This window comes from Macrobrachium rosenbergii, chromosome 8 (assembly GCF_040412425.1).
Source record: "Macrobrachium rosenbergii isolate ZJJX-2024 chromosome 8, ASM4041242v1, whole genome shotgun sequence".
Lineage (NCBI taxonomy): Eukaryota > Metazoa > Arthropoda > Malacostraca > Decapoda > Palaemonidae > Macrobrachium > Macrobrachium rosenbergii.
The window spans coordinates 26,109,303-26,127,879 of record NC_089748.1 but is presented as its reverse complement, the minus strand read 5'-3'; the positions used below and the strand labels follow the sequence as shown (position 1 = coordinate 26,127,879).

The 18,577-nt window shown below is 34.6% G+C and overlaps 1 long non-coding RNA gene across 1 annotated transcript in view; it reads right to left on the bottom strand.

Annotated features, from left to right (window-relative positions):
• Nucleotides 1–2,041: 2,041 nt before the first annotated feature.
• LOC136841233 (uncharacterized) overlaps nt 2,042–18,577 on the bottom strand; it is a 73,681-nt gene continuing 57,145 nt past the window's right edge. Inside the window, exon 4 of the long non-coding RNA XR_010853841.1 lies at nt 2,042–2,203. This is a non-coding gene — a long non-coding RNA (uncharacterized lncRNA). The remainder of the gene's footprint in view (nt 2,204–18,577) is intronic.

Sequence of the window (18,577 nt, the reverse complement as noted above, 5' to 3'; positions counted from 1 at the left end):
TTCTCCTCAAGTGGTTCCTTTGGGGAGGCACTAGGACGAGTGCTTAGCCCAGTGTGTGTGGTGGGCACAATGGGTCGACCGCTCAGCCCAGAGTTCTCCTCAAGTAGCTTCTACCGCTCAGCCCAGAGTTCCCCTCAAGTGGCTCCTTCGGGGAGGCACTAGGACGGGTGGGGACACTGGGTCAACTGCTTGGCCCAGAGTTCTCCTCAAATGGCTCCTTTGGGAGGCCCTTGGACGAGTGCTTGTCCCAGTGTGTGGTGGGCACACTGGATTGGTTGACTGCTTGGCCCAGAGTTCTCTTCAAATGGCTCCTTTGGGAGGCACTAGAGCAGGAAGTTCAGCTGCAAACTTTTGGTGTCACCGTGATAGCCACTGCACCACTAACTGTGGTACCAACACCCTCACTGCAGGAGGTGAGGAGGTGAAATCATGGTTAGGGTTGCACTGGTGACTGCTGGGATGCCGTGCATGCATGCACAGTTGCATGTCTGGTTCCTCTCCTTCAGTGCCCTCTGTAGCTGGGTGGTCAGCAGTCTGGGACCCAAGGCAAGGTAGTGAAAATGCTTGAACTGCAAGTGATCATCAGTGAACAATCTGGTCAGTTATCTCATCCACGGAAGAACCTGCTGGAAATGGAAGAAGAGACGTGAAATAAGAGGACAGGAAGCCATCAAATTGGAAAGAATGGTAAGACGAACTCTCTCTCTTGGCAAAAATCAAAGACACAGATTCTAAAGCTGGTGAGTTTCCTATTAGTTCAGCAGGCGGATGGAGCCTCATAACCATTAGTTATTCAATCAGAAGGCAACCAGGACAACAGAAGGCAACCAGAGGGACTCCAGAAGGAAACCAGATGGACACCAGTAGGCAAACCTGAGGGAGACGAGAAGGCAACCAGAAGGACACCAGGACACCAGAAGGCAACCTGAGGAACACCAAAAGGCAACCAGAAGGCAATCAGAGGGACACCAAAAGGCAACCAGAGGGACACCAGACAGCAACCAGGACACCAGAAGGCAACCAGAAGATAATTCTATTGGACTAATCTAGAAGACTGGCTCTGCAAAACGAAGGAACTTAGTTTCTTCTAGTGTGCTATGTCCCTTGATGAAGACGCTTCTAATAGAAGATCTTTGTCATGTGGGCAAATAGTCGGATATCTTGTAGATGTCTTCCTTCTGGTAATTATTAAAATAATCTTTGTGCAGAAATCAAGTTTCATATAAAGCATTACTGTCAAAAAAACTCTTCCCAGATCTGTGTATGGAAATCTTGTAAGACATACCATTCACCCCTTCAGAATATGGGAGCTTTCAATTTTGAAAGTAGGGTAAAAATGATCCCCTGTCCAGGGAATGCCATTCTGGTTCTTCCTGTATAACTATTTTAACATAATAAACATTATAAGTCAAGCTGCCTGGTTATTTCTGTATAACTATTTTAAAAATATAAGCATTAACATTAAAACTGGCCCACATTCTCACATAGTGTGAAGGTGGTTGTAGCTTAAAAGAGGTGAACTTTTTCATTTACATCATTGCGCTAAATTTTTTTGTATTGGTATAAATATTTTGGAAGGATTTTTAATTTTTCACTATAATCATATTTTACTCATTAGGAATGTTCATATTCACATACTTTATCGCATCTGAGCACGAATCAAATACCTATGAAAATTAAGAGAATATCATATCATACACGCTGTCAAGATACCACATTCCTCTCTATGTGGGATTCTTCAGTTACTTCCCATTTACACTTGAATTTTTTAACACTCCCTACAAAGTTTTATTTGATGCGCGGCATAATTTTCGTTCATGATTGTATTTGTTTTGATGAAATTTTTACCAAAATGCCCTACCAGTGCACTTTACTACTACAGACTACAGTACATTATCAGGTTCAAAATGCTTCTCAAAGCACCATACCTGACTCTCTCGAGTCTGATCTGTTGTGCAACAAAACCATTTTGCAAATTTTGACTACTGTTCATGGACAACTAAAGCATAACATACAGCACCAAATTCAACTTGACACAGTCAGTCAAAGGAATTAAGTGGAACATTTCTAATTTTAACAATATCTTACCTTCACAATTTGTTGATCCAGGTGACAAACTGGGCTTAGTCCTCTTTAGTGTACAACAAACAGGGCTGCTCACCCTTTTGTTCCTCATGGTGAACCGTTCTCCAAAGTCGTCAGCCTAAAAGGAAAACAGTTAATCAGATACTGATAATGTCTAAAAGGTGCAGAAATCATAGTACAATATTTCAAAACTTATATACAAAGCTGTTGAAGAAACTCTTCCCAGTAGGCATCAAAGTTGTCAGAAAAGTTTCAAAACTTTCATAACAGTACGTCAGCGTAGACCACTTTCTTTGCAACCTCACCAGGACTTAACTTCATTGTGATCTTCTGTTCGCTCGGGTCATGACATAGTAGAAAAAAATTGTTCCCACGAAAAATACACATTTGGAGTACAATAAATTATCCATTTTGCTAATGTTCCTCCACAAATTATTGAAGCCAACCAGATGTTCACCTTTTTTAAATATTTGTTTTCTAAATACCCATATCCAATTTATTTCATGCCATACTCATTTTGAAAGCACATCATTAGGTAACATTTACAGTATTCTATGTTGTTCTCAGGTTGTAATATGCCACAATGCTGAAGGGAAGACCACCAAAGAATAAAGAGGATCCAGCTGAAAAGAAGCTCCGGAGGGATGGAAACTGTATAGTACACTGTACATCTAAAGAAGATACTTCATTTACATTTTTGAATGACGTCGATGACCCTCACAGACAATTTGAAAAACTTCTTAAAATCAAGGAACTCAGGCTAGCTGAGCCACATGGCTCACCTAAAAGGATGAGTAAAGTTTGTGGAAACCTTCCTGAAATGTGAGACACGGACGATGGATGTCATAGGAGCTGTTATCAAGCATTCACCAAACATATTGATAGACTATCAGCATGTAAATGCAAATCTTTAGAAAATGTGTGTGGTGTGGAAAACAAAATGACTAGGTCATCAGTGAACAAAAGCTCTGATAAAATTCTTTTTGCATCAGATTGCATATTCTGTAATAAAGGAGATCAAAAACTGTAAAAAAAAGGAGGTGAGTGGACAACAGAAAGCACTGAGAATTCTGAAAAAGGGGGTGTTAATTTGGTACAGGAGCAAGCAAAGACTATCAATGATGACAGATTGTTGCTAAGAATTCTACTCTATTTGCAGTGGAAGCAAAGTAACACCCATATTGCCAAAGGCAGTACAGGCAGTCCCCGGTTTACAACGGGTCTGGCTTACGACGTTCGAAGGTTACGACGCTTTTCAAATATATTCATCAGAAATTATTTCCTGGTTTACGACGCATGTTCTGGGGTTACGACACTTACGACGCCAATCCGATGGAAGAAATATGGCTCCAAAACGGCAGAATAATCAAAATTTGGAGTTTTTTTTTATGAAAAACTCAATATAAATGTAGATTACATCGTTTTAAATGCACCAAAAGCATTAAAAGTAAGGTTTTCTTTGGATTTTTGACGATTTCCGACGATTTTTCGGTTTACGGGGATTTTTGGTTTACGACACGCCGTAAGAACGGAACCCCCGTTGTAAACTGGGGACTGCCTGTACATGCAAAATCCTGAGTACTGGCAGCGTAAAGATCACGAGCAAGTGAAACAACAAAAAGCACTCGAGGAGGCAAATCAAGTAGCATTCATTAGTGTTTGCACATTGATAGAAGAAGAAACAATTATAGAGAAAAAGCTGTGCACTCTTGTTGAGCTTAACAAAATGTATACTGCAGAACTTGAGAAAACCAACTTCCAAAATCCCAACCACAGATCAAGTAAACTAAAGGAAAAGTTGGAATCAAGAGACATGAAGGATAAATTAGGGTTTAGTCATCTAGACAAAGGAGGTACTGCTCGCTCTGCTTACATTGTTTACAACAGTGGTATGAATATCGAGTTAGCAAATAAAGCAGCATGCTGCTTTATTTGCTCGTTTCAAGGACCACATAATAGAGGTTGCAATGTACCTCAGAGGAGAGCAATATTAGAAGCTTTTAAAACATGTGCTTTGATATGCAATGGCCACCAAATCCACATACCTTCTCTAACACACATGTCAAAGATATTGTACCTCTAGATATACTGAATTCAATGTGCACATTGCTCTCTGGACAACCCAACATAGATGAAATGTCCCCAAAATTATACATTCTGGCATCATCAATTACACAGGATATTTGTAGGGCTTCAACTGATGGCAAATGGAAGATGCCCAAGCATATTTTAATCTGTATGACAATATGCCACATGTTCGGAAGCGCTGAAATAACATGACTGCTGAACAGATTTGGGCATTCAGAAATCTATGATTTTCACTTGAATTGAGACAGCTATTGGGAGAGCTGTTGACCAGGTGTCAACTCTCCTAACTAATCAGATAATAAGGAGTCCCTGTAACCCATCAGTATTCACTTCAGACTACGATAATTTTGATCAGTTTGTGAACAATCTAGTTGGCAGTGGGATTATTAACACGGCACCAGTAATGCTGGTGATCTTCCTCAAGTGCCAAGAGTCTCAGATCGCCCATTCAATATATATACACAACAGAGATGATCTTCCGGAGTGTTTTATACCAAAGGTGGGGCTTGGCAAGACAGGTATGTTCTGGATCAGTTACAGGGATAATGTGTCGCTTGTATATAATTTGCAGGAATCCATACAGAGAAACAATTTTGTTCAATATGCCTACAACTTGCATCTCATGACAACTTTGTTTTTAGTTATGATGCACAGAATTATCCTTGTTACATGTCATATTTTGTTATGTTTTTAGCTAATACTGATTGAGTCATCCAGGAGCTACTGAATTGCTGAAACTTGGAGTATTTAGTGTCGCTCAATCTTTTGTGCCTGGCAGTAGATGCACTGTAGATAAGACCATTGAACATTAAATTATGAAACATGCAAAGTCCAGAGAAGGAGCAGCAGGTAGTGGCATTGGCCTCAATGGGATTACCAGAAACCATAAAGCACACCAAAGGTGGGAACAGACAACGCATGAGAGAACTAAATACCTTTTATGCCACTCTTGGCCTTGCAGGCATGACAACAAACAGTACAGACAGCCATAAAACCTAAGACCAACAGAGATCAAACGATGGGAAAGTTTTGTTGAGAAGGTGAATGAGGCAACACAATGTCTCGGTAATCGTTCTGAAATCGACAGTAACATGATGCATAACGTAGTGTCTGGGGCACCGGCTAATATGATCTTTTGCATACATTGGAAATAGGGAAAAGCCAATGGATGAGTTTGTAGAAACAAGACTAAAGATCAATGTAATTCATGAAAGACAACTGGATTTTTTTTGTCCCATCAAAAGTTAAAACCTAAAGACAATGAGACAATGTGCAATACGACTCAGATGGTAAGATTAAAGTCATGACAAGGCAAGCCAGTGGAGTATAGAAATAAAAAATATTGCCTTTTCAGCTCTTGATTAAATGTAAAGAGTTAGACATAAAGGTAGATTTGAGAGAAGTAATGAAACACAGGTTAACAGCTGTGCCATACTCTTTAGCAACTGCAGATGGTTTCCCAGCAAAAACTGACAAAAGCAAAGGATTTGCTTATCTCACAAAATATATCGAATCACTTGACGCTTCGGAACTGCTGTGTAGATATTACAATAGAGGATGGCAAAGCACTATTTTATCACGTGAAACAGCTGCCAGAGACCTCCTTCAGAATATGCAAGTTAGCTCATGTTGCAATTCAAGAAGTTCCAAGCCCATGTGAACATGGTTGAAGGAGAACAAATGAAAGTCTTGAACCATTATGGAGTGAAGATGACACAATACCAGTCTCTTCAGTGGATCTGCTAGAAGAAGGAATTGAGGATGAGGGTAGAGAAAATGATGAAGAGTTTATTCAGTAATGTTGGTGAAGAGAGTGAAGATGATGAGTGAGAATGTCCACATCATCACTTAATTTTACAGTTGTCACTTTGTTATCTATAGTAATGAGGGTATGTGACTTCCCCAATTTAGTACTAAAAGTCATCTCCAGCAGCCTTTCTAAAGGTCCTCATCCAAGTACGGTAGGTCTTGGTCTTCCAACTCTCCTGGTGCCCCCGAGCACTTACTAACCCCCAGGGTTTGTTCGAATGACAGGAACAAGTCATCTCCATCTCCATCTCCCTTTCACCTAATCAACATAATGGAACATCCGGAATTTCTCTTTTGGTGTCATTCCTCACTCTGGCCTCCCCATCTGAGTCTTTACTATTCTTCTTAAAGCTTTATTCCCATACTGACTAAACCATACTATGATTCATTTCCACATAGCAAATACAAAAAAAACTGAATCAGCGAAGAAATCCTACAACTGGCAGTTGATAAAACGAAACAACCGCTGGTCTCTCAAGGGTCTGACGGGTGACATGCGGCTGTCTGACAGGAGAGAGGCACTCGACTGCGGTGAAACAAAACACTGGCCGAAACAGTGTTCATAGAAGGAAAGGGGAGGTTCCATTTGGCTTGTAAGAAAAAAGGGAACCAGAAGGGATGCAAGCAACAGTGTACACTAAAAGAAATAAATCTGTTACAGCAGACTGCAAAATCCTAAATGTGTGATCAAGACAGGTTTAAAGAAACCTTTACTTCCATATGTGTAAATACATTTATGTGTATATATATATGTATATATATATATATATATATATATATATATATATATATATATATATATATATATCTATATATATATATATATATATATATATATATATATATATATATATATATATATATATATATATATATATATATATATATATATATATATATATATATATATATATATATATATATATAATATTCCTAACCTAACCTTTCATGAATTTTCAAACCAGCAGAAATTACATATTCAAAATGTTAGCTCCCTGTTTCATTCATAAATTATTTTTTGTTTATCTGAAAGTAATCATTTGTCTCGTCATATTGTAAACCACCTAATTTTCTGTGACGGACAGTCTCAGGAAACATATTACCAAACAGCTACTCAAGCCTGGAGATTCCAGGGCATAGGTCATCACAAATCTCATATGATATTCATTATTACTGTAATTCTGTTATCCTTGATTACTGTATTTCAATTGGTTATTAGCTGACTTCTCCTCCGTTTGATATAAATTTTTTTTTAAAGTTGCTGTGCGAAAGTACAGTACAAAACTAACAAAACTAGTTTTGGCGTATAACAGAATTAAATTTGAGCCACATATTTTAATGGAATTTGATTCACGCACGGAAGCAAGAGGATTAACCCATTAGATATCAAGAACAACAGTTTGATTGATGATGATGGAATGTCATGATTGCTTCCTTTTAACCAGTGGGAGTTGGAACCGATATTTTTTCTCTCGATGCCCTGGATCTCATCTAGTGTCTTCTTTATTCTTTCTGACTATTTCCATTTCGGCGTGATGTTCATCATTTTTTTATGAAAGTGAAATAGAGACTCTTAATTTATATTTCCATACTCTCTCATGCATTATATACATATATATATATATATATATATATATATATATATATATATATATATATATATATATATATATATATATATATATATATATATATATATATATATATATATATATATATATATATATTTTATAATTAACAAGAACTCACTAGCAAATTGCTTCCTCCCTTTTTTTTTCATTTACTGTCTGCCGATCGATATTTCGCATGGTCAGAATACAAGGGATTAAAACCGATTGTAGGCCACTCCCTTTAAGTAGCTAATTCCTTTTCGAGGCAAAAGTGAATCTGTCTGGCTGCTTCTTTTCAGACCAGCTGAAAATGACTCACCTCTCTATGTGCTGGACATGCCCCCTGCCCATAGGAGAGGTCATAAAGCGACAACCAGCCCAGGGCTCGCTCTCAGACACGCGCTGGATGAGATGGTGTAGAGACGACACCCCAAACCACCGCCATGCCCTGGCCCAATGATGCCCTTAGCTCCTAACCACGTGGCCTTTCAAAGTATACTTTCCCTTCATGCACTCCACCCGCCAACCACGTGTTCCCTTCGATGCTGGCCGGACCGATGACCCACTCCATTTGCCTGGCGTTTCATGAAGTTCCCACGTATTGCTCTTTACGTCGACCCCTGCATCCTACCACGTGGAAGATCGCTTTTCGCACTCAGAAATCGCAAGTCATCCACGGACCGCCTTCTGCACTGGAACCAAATCTGCCCTTACGGTAAAGTGCTCTGTAAAGACATCCAGTCACTCACGCTTTTCCTCGTAACATTTACTTAATTTGAGTGCCAGTAATCACCGAATCTCTTGTCAAATGTCCGTGCTCCTCGAGTATCAGAAGTGCTAAGCCATTATTAATTCATCAAAGCCCCTGGCACCCTCAGTGCAGCTTCGAATTCATTATTCTTTTGTCTGTTTTCATTACTGGCGCATAATTTGCATATCTCTCATTTCAGAGGGACCCTCTATCGTGGAATCTTCTTGGACTGTGTCTGGAATCCCCCCAGTTTCATTCATCCCGTAGGAATCCCCTTCAGGATCAATAATTTACTTGCATTCCTCTTTTCCATACTAATGTTTATGTAAATATACTTTTGGAAGTTTACCCACGTGTTTACATAATATTTTCCTTCAGTAGTAAGAGCCTTACGCTCATATGAATTTCCCCTTTTTTTCCTCTTGTTTTATGTTTCCCTGGACCCACGAAGTCGGAATCACAAGGGTAAATTATCTGTAACTGTTGCTACCTGTCTCACAGAAAATATTTCAAACTAGATTGCCAGGAAAAACATAATAATATATATATTATTCCTAACCTAACCTTTCATGAATTTTCAAACCAGCAGAAATCACATATTCAAAATGTCAGCTCCTGTATATATATATATATATATATATATATATATATATATATATATATATATATATATATATATATATATATATATATATATATATATATATATATATATATATATGTATATATGTATGCACACACATTATATACTTGTACACATGCAGACACATGCACACATTATATATATATACCAATGAACTATATATATATATATATATATATATATATATATATATATATATATATACATATATATATATATATCTTGATATATATATATATATATATATATATATATATATATATATATATATATATATATATATATATATATATATAAGTGGTTTAGTACATTATCTCCTTGTATAACAACCACATATATGTTGAATATAAGATAAACAGCACCATCCGTCACAAGTCAAAAAGTCCTCCAACTCTTCCATCTCATGGAAAGGGCTCTTCAGGTTTAAGGTCAATTAAGACGGCTGATATATTTTCCCGGAACCTCAGAAAACGGCTCAGATTTTTACTTTAAAGATAATTGCTACTCCTAGCTGGTATTTTCAAATTTTCGACGTTAGCATTCATCATTCGATATGGGAAAGGAAAACTCTGAAAAATGGATATGGCCTCTTTAAAATCATGCATAACCTTTTCTTGAACAATATCATCTCTTGCTGTAAAAAATTATTTTTCTCTCTTTCATACATAAAACCATATAATCATTTGTAGCTTCATGCTGCAGCGGGTAAAATCAGTCTGATAAAATCGACACATTAAACTTTTCTTGAATTCAGAACAAATTCAATAAAATAACATAAATACTCTACAACAACTTCAATATATATATAATATCTTAAAAAAAAATACTAATTCCCCAACTCTTCCAAGAAATTCCATGCACATATTAATTTTATTTGCATTACTAACAAGTCATAAGAAGACTTCAAAAAATATAAAACTATTCTCACTTGATACATCACTTTACTTAGGTAGTCAGAAACATAAACTTCACAGCGAATATTTCAAATGATTATTTTCTGATTTCTCAAGCAACCCCTCGTAAACTCGCAAATCTCCGGAAGATTCCTTTTCTCAAGGCTAACGTATTTGTCTCTGATCTCTATTCAAAGAAAAGGTTAGTGTAATTAGTGATAATATTGAATAATTAAAGAAGCCTAGGGCATAAATATTTCACAAAGTAATTCATTAACAGCCACTGTACTCTCTGTCAAATGACAGATGATTTAAGCTAGAGCTGCTATGAAGTTATTTTGGTCAAATCTTTAAAACTTGTAGTAGATAGTGAACTGCACAGACATATCACACTGATATTTATATTTTTACAGGAAAGCCTGCAAGCCTCCATGTTGAGGCCCTGAGCTGGTCCAATGTGTAGTGGCTTACATCTTTAACCAAACAGTTCACGATATCTGGATACGTAACTGCAGGCAGCAAATCCACATCAGAACTTCATTGTTCAGGTGCAGACTTGCACGGGTCTTTGTTATTTACAAGTTTCAGTTTATTTATATATCTTTCACGCACTGCAGGCTCCAGAGACTCAATGTAATCAGTCTTCTGCGTTTGCGGATTGTCCTTGCTTGCCATTTTTCGTGATATGGCTCATAATTCCTTAGAGTGGCGAAATTTGAAATTTCCTTTGTTTACAAATCTTGACCTAAAACATGGCAACGGCTTATCAGGTGCCCGTATACTGTGACTTCATAGGAAAACTATCTATTAAAACAGAAATCTAATGTATAATAGCATATTTTTATGAAAAATGAAACGAAAATAATATATTTTTAAGCTGCTGTGAATTTTTGTATACATCTGTATATACATCGTGATGCTCTATTACTTCGCTTTCAACTGCTGATTTTACCGGTCGATGTGGTTATGAAACTTCTAAACATCATTACTTTGCTATTATTGAGCATCAGTGTACACTGTGTACTCCATTCTTAATGCATAAAAGATATGTCATTATCACGCTCTTACTCTGGGATTGCTAGTTATTTCAACACAACACACACAAACACAGGCTTGCACAAGTTTGCAAATCGAAATATATGGTTTTGTTATGCAAATAGTGTTTTTACAGGCTTTTTTTAACATACATATACATACATAATATATATATATATATATATATATATATATATATATATATATATATATATAATATATATATATATATATATATATATATATATATATATATATATATATATATATATATATATATATATATATATATATATATATATATATATATATATATATATATATATATATACATACACATACATATATATTCATTTATTTATTTTTTATATATAGAACATTCACGCACAATCCTTTTCAGTTTTCTAACAATGGTTCCTCTCTCCAGTGGTAGATAGGCTGCCATCTTTTTTATTAGTTTTAATCCCCTTTGTTCTTTACATCCTTCCCTTTGTATTCTCGTCCTTTCAGTCTTATCCTTTTTATTGTGCAGAAATAATTGATTCTTTTCCACTCATTTCCCTTTTTTTCTGCTGCATTGTCCTGTGAGGTGAAGCTCGTGTTCTTTTTGTAAAATTATTAATTGGTTTTTGTGCTCTTCCTATTTTGCGGAATTTTTATGCAAAAAGGAAAGGAATCTTATTATTGTGGATTACAGAAAGGTTTTCAATCTCCAAACCCTGCCAGATCTAAAACAATAAAACAAACAGAATTTTGCTCATTTTGACGCTTATTAATTTATTCTGAAATATCAAATTATATATTACCGCTTTCAGTTTGCGCTGCATTTATTTTCTTCATTAACCGCTGTGATGCCAAATTTCTGAGGCCCGAGATACGTTTTGATAAATATATTCTTGTAAGGTCGCAAGAAATTTGTCAAAAATGTTAAGGTAAATTGAAGATTACCTTCCACCTTGTTTTTCCATTGCAAGCCCGGGGATATCAATGTCAATGTTTATGAGTTCACCAAAAGTTTGCTTCCCAAAGAAATAATGACATATTAACCGTGTGAGTTTTTATATTGTGCGTATATGTGTGTGTTTTTAGTCTGCGCTTACACCACAAGCCAACTTTGTCTAAGTTTATTTAGTATCCACAGTTTTTCAACTGTCAGTTGTATTTATTGGTCCCTATGCATTTCAAATCAGTTGCGCCATGTCGTTTCAGCTATTCAGACAGACAGACGAGGAGCTTTCGCAATATCATTTAAATCTGATCTTTGTATCTCGTAAAAGCTCAATATAGTGATGTTTGTTGTATGTAAATAGAGTTTTAGCTATAAAGTTTTCTCATAGTATGAATAAGCATCACTTTTGTCTCTGATAAAAAATAAGATACCGAGTTTAATCTTCTGCATCCGATGTGTCTTGCGATAAAGGGACAGCTGAGCGGATCCCAACCTAAAGGAATGCAACAAATGTCAATCCATTCTATTTCAGTGGATAAAGCATCCAGATATTTTTGCAGTTCAGGTTAATATAACGTTTACAGACGAAACAAAACTTGTCTTGAAAATAACTACTGTGTGGGGAAACGTATTTGTCTTTTACATTTAAAATAACGCATTTTAGAAATATCAGTTCTATTTTATTTTTCCATAATTAAAATTAAATTTACCACTTGATTCTTTGAATTCCCCTATATTTTGTATGCATAGTGCACTTTTGTTTGTTTTCATTTATTGGAAGTGACACTTATATTACGTACTTGAGTCTTGTCTGCCATTTTCATGTGTTTAATTAATAACAATCTGTTTCTTGTTTGAATTATCTATGATAATGAAGAGATTAATTAACTACCTTCTTGTCTTTCTCGTGTAATTCTTTTTTTTTATTTATCGTTATTTGATTTTATAATTCGTATCGGTAATTATCATACCATGTAGTGCGATATTTCTGTAACCTTAAATAAAACCTATTTAATGACGCATAAAATGAGAAACTTATAGCTTGAAACCTGCCTTTTCTCTTTCTACGGATAGTATGTTTTCCCATACATTTTTTTTATGTTACAGATTAATCTCTGGAGAATTCCTGAAATCTTAGGTTTTTTCCTTTCTTAAAACCAAGAAAACATGAAAAAAATTAGATGTAACATCAATGACAGTTCATCTCAAGAAATGTGGGTTTTGTTCCCCGTTAAAATGGGTCCTCAATCTTTGTAGAGTCTTTCTTTCAAGTAGGAAGAATTATATTGAAAGCCTGTGATTTTCAAATCTTTTCCATTATCTAATAAAACTGGCAATGTTTTATGTGATTATAATTGGATTTAAAAAAATTACATTTGTATGATATTCATTCAATGTACAGGCCAAGCACGCCAGAATGTTTGTGCAAGTAAATATTTATGACGCACCAGAACAGAGTCTGAATTCAGTGTTCGTTATCATTTATCGGACGTTGCACCCAAGAACAGAGGAAACTTGTTAAAAATGTACCTGAGAAATCCCGACAAATGAGATTTTTATTTGGATTTGTTTCCACGACATGAAATTCAGCCCGGTAATCACCATAGCCATCGTGACACTGCTTTGCAAGTTGTAGTTCCTTTTCCCCTCATCTCTTCCTTTCTCCATTTCTCCCCTTCCACCTCCACATCCTCAGTGCAATTCGAGATGCAGCTTTGCAATAGTGACAGGGTTATGATGTAACTTCCTTCTAAAGTTCCATGTGTTTGGAATTTGGTGCTTTTGGAATTTCTAAATTTTTGCATAAAATTTATGACCTTCATCAATCACGTGCACATAAGCAGTTTGTGTGTGTATATATATATTATATATAATTATATATGCACATATATATATACACATCTCTCTCTCTCTCTCTCTCTCTCTCTCTCTCTCTCTCTCTCTCTCTCTGATTTATATATATATAATATATCTACAAATGTCTATATATATATATATATATATATATATATATATATATATATATATATATATATATATATATATATATACACTAACGGGACTTACGTGAACGTGGTTGGTGAAGGTCATACATTTATGCACAAATTTAGAAATTCTACCAAATTCCAAACACATGGAACTTTGAAGAAATTACATCATAATCTTGACACTATTGCAAATCTGCATCTCGAATTGCACTGAGGATGTTTTGGTGGAAGGTGGAAGGGGAGAAAGGAGGAGATGAGGGAAAGGGAACTACAATTTACACAGCAGTGTCATGGTGGGTTTGGTTATTGCCAGGTTGAATTTTAGGCCACTGAAAGAAATCCAAATACAGATCTCCATTGGTCAGGATTTCTCAGTTACATCTTAGGCAGGTTTCTTCGTGTCCCGATGAAATAAATACTATATATAAATAAATAAATATATATATATATATATATATATATATATATATATATATATATATATATATATATATATATATATATATATACATATATATACATATATATATATACATTATATACAGTATATATATAATGTGCGTGATCATAAATGTTTATATATACAATATATATATATATATATATATAATATATATATATATCAAACACATGATACTATATATATATATATATATGTAATGGACAATATATATAATGTTTGCACTTTATTGATATAATTCTTTTTCTTTAATACACATCAATAACATTAAATACAGTGATCAGGTTATATTATGGAGTCTCAATCTTAGCTGAATCATTTAACAGCCTTAGTCATTTTAAGTTTTTACAAGGATTAACTGAGACTCAGTGAAGATGTCAACTGAACTTCTGTTCAACTAGAGGTTATCCAGCTTATAGTTTAGAGCAATAAAATTAGTATATGCTTTAGATTTTGGAATCAGCATGTATTTAAGAATGGCACTGAAAGACATTCATACTGAAAGATGTAAGTTATTCATAAGTGCTTAAAAATATTTAAAGATTCTTACAGTTCCATGGGTATCATAACAAGAGGATGAGTTCCTTAAAAAAATGAAATTCACAGATTCATTCTCAAACTTATTACTAGCAAAGTCCTTGAATGGAAAATCGCAGAAAATCTGAAGAGCCAATTTGATTGAGTAGAAAGCACATTCTTAGAGATGGAATACCTAATGATTTGCTTCTAAATTCAACGATTCTAATAAATGCAGAAACAAATTTTTCTATTTATGTAGAAATGAAGGTTTAAAAATACTGACTTTCGTACAATATTGGTCACAAAACAGTCCTCATCAAACAGCGAGCCACAAACAAATACACAGCTGAAGAAGCATAAAAACTGAGATTAGAAGCAAATAACTCAACTACCTTTTAGACAGACTGCAATGAAGATTCGCATAACTTAGTGTGAAAGAGATAGTATGTAATTAAACACTCTAGTAGCAAAAACAATTCAAGCAAGAAACGAGCTGGTATGCAATTAAATGCACCTAGGTGGTAAAAAGCAAGCTTGCACAAAAAAGAAGAATAAACTTTCGTAAAGTAATGAAAAAGTTTATACTATTTGGAGGTAATAAGTAATACAACTGATATTTTTGTGTAATGAGACTTTAGATATGGAAAAAAGCTGGATTATCACCTCATTGTAAATGCTTTTCGTAAAGCTATTCGGACATTAAACTGTGGAAAATACCTTACTGGAAACTCATCTGGAAACTTTATTCTCTCGGGATGGAACAGCTAAATCTTTTTCTTTCCCTTTATTTGGAATCCTTGCAGTTCTTCCATTGTCATAAGAGATATCAGATGCAGGGTTCATTGAGAGAAATTATCTTTTCTCAATTCCATGAAAAATCTTTACTGATAACTCTACACCAAACAATTTTCAAAGTTAAATTTTTACGAGATAAACTCTAGATTTACTTGCCATTACAAATCTCTCTCTCTCTCTCTCTCTCTCTCTCTCTCTCTCTCTCTAGAAATGAGACTACGTACAAAAGCACATCACACAAATACACAACTGTGCACACACGCGCGCACTGGCGCGGGCATGAGTTACAGCGTGCAATTTGCAAATTTTTATTCTCATATGTACGCGTCATGAGAGAACCATACCTGTAACTATCTACTTACACTTAGAACCAATGGCACCGGGCTGCTGTGGTGGCAAAGAATACTCATATCTCCCTTTAATGCCCAAATCCTTTTCCCCGTGGAAGACTTTTCATAAAAGCATTGAATGCATCATGTTATTGATAATTGCCTTCTTGATTAGTTTATTTCTATTAATTTTTTATCATATTTAAAAATATCAGTAGTAGAAGAAGTAAATGGAAAATACGCTGGCAATACGGTTAGCGCGGGTTTGTATTTGAAGAAATTGTTTTTATCAGATTTCTTACATATAAAACAAATGAATGAATTGTTCTCATATTAGATCTTGGAGAAGGTATTGCTCAATCTTGCTCATTGTCTCTGTAATGGATAACTTTCAGAAGTCTCTGTAATGGATAACTTTCAGAAATTGTTCAACCATTACGTTGCTTTCATGTGAACAGGAAAAAAAAGAGTTCTTAATGAAATGCCAACCAACATAAATATCCTTTTTACATTAATATTTCCCAGCCCGAGAAGAACCCTAAAAGAGTTCAGAGGTCTGGTTAAACAAATCATTTATAACTAACTAACCTTAACTAATGGCAGTCCTCGTTCTATATTGAAAATAAACATTAAGTATACAAAAGTGGTCCGTATAACAAAGACGATCTTAATACAGTAAATATATTCACTGGTGGAGAAAAACATTTATATTTTCTAACTCAGTTCCAGACCTACTTTTGTATTGTTCTCTTGTTCTCAGACATGGAAGATCGTGCATTAAGATCAATGGAAGTCATGGATGACAAATAATACTTACTTTCTCTCTCTCTCTCTCTCTCTCTCTCTCTCTCTCTCTCTCTCTCTCTCTCTCTCTCTCTCTGAGTCAACCTAGTTACAAAAATTTAGAATTTTTTTTAATGAACTTGAAGACTATATGTAGAAAATATCAACAAATGACCAACTCTTGAGGAAGCCATTTTCTCTGCTCAGTATCAGAGAAAGCCATAATCATGAGTTACCACTTTTAAATGACACTTGAAACTGAAGCACTTATAGAATTAAGTATAAACAGTTACATACTGAACTTATTTAGTGCGTAAAAGTCAGTACTGAAGAAACAAAGGTAACATCAGCAACGACCTTAGGGTCATTGAATCTCAAGTTCCCTAGCTTGCTGAGGAGAGGACTTGGGTAGTGGTATGAATGTGGCAGAAGCCTGTAAGTTCTCTGTCCTGTTGCTGATGTCCATTGATGCTTCATGGAACATCACTTGAAAAGGCAAGAAATATAAAGTTTCAGAGATGATGAAAGGACTTATGGTTAAGGTGCTGAAGGCTAACGCTTATTGATGGTTTGATGATGTTTTCCATGGTGAACAGAAGTATGTATGTATGTGTGTGTATATTTATATATAATATGATATATATATATATATATATATATATATATATATATATAAATATATATATATATATATATATATTATGATAAGAAGTCTGATGTTATCTTTTATGAAGAATTTAAATTTTCGCTAACAACTAACCTTTGAGGGGTTACTCAGAAAGATGTCAGAAATAAATTAGGGTGCAAAATGCTGTTTAGGTTTTGGGCACTTGAGTATAGTTTTTCTTTATGGAACTAACACACACACACACATATGTATATGTATATGTATGTATATAGATATAGATATATATATATATATATATATATATATATATATATATATATATATATATATATATATATAATGTATAAAAGGCCAAAACCCGGAACAGCATTTTCACCAATTTATTTCGACATGTTTCGAGTAACACATCACTCGTTAGCACCCTATAAATTCAAAAGATAACAACATTAGACTTCTTAGCATAAAATTCATAATAATACACAAATATGAATTGACGGTAGAAATTACAAAAATATATTTAAAAGTGGCTATAAAAGTGCAATCAAAGTTCGTTGAATAAAGCAAAATGAGGCATTTTCAATCACTTTAAAATATCACTAAAAGACACGGACATGACCCACTAAACTAAGCTAGAAAACGAGATAGGCAAGTAAAAGTTGAAGTAAAGACCAAAACATAGACAAAAATCTGATTCTTACTGGTAATATATGTGCACATCATTTGTTATCTTCATACATTAATATTGCTTAGCTATATCTGTACCGTAACGTTGTATCTGGTAGCTTCCCTTTATTATCTGTGTCCACTGATGCGAATGCAATTATGGCATTGCCCAACTGCTTAATTGATTTGCGCAATGTCCGTGGCTGCTCAAAGTAATTGATTTGAATTTCTCCATCTGCTGACTCAAATCTGTATACAGATTTATTGGGATAATAAGTAGCTGTATTAGTACATGTGGTTGTACTATGGAAGTCTCTCCAATGGATTTTTATTTATTCATCTTTTACTTATCGCTTTATCTATTTATTTTATGATCTATCTGTATATTTATCTATTTGCTTTCTTATTTATATAAACTTTTATTTATTTATTTATTTATTTATTTATTCATTTGTTTATTTATTCGTTTATTTATTTTCGTTACTTTAATCTTTGTTCTTTTCAGCTCGAAAAAGCCATATTAACCGTCTAAGCATATTTTAGAATTTG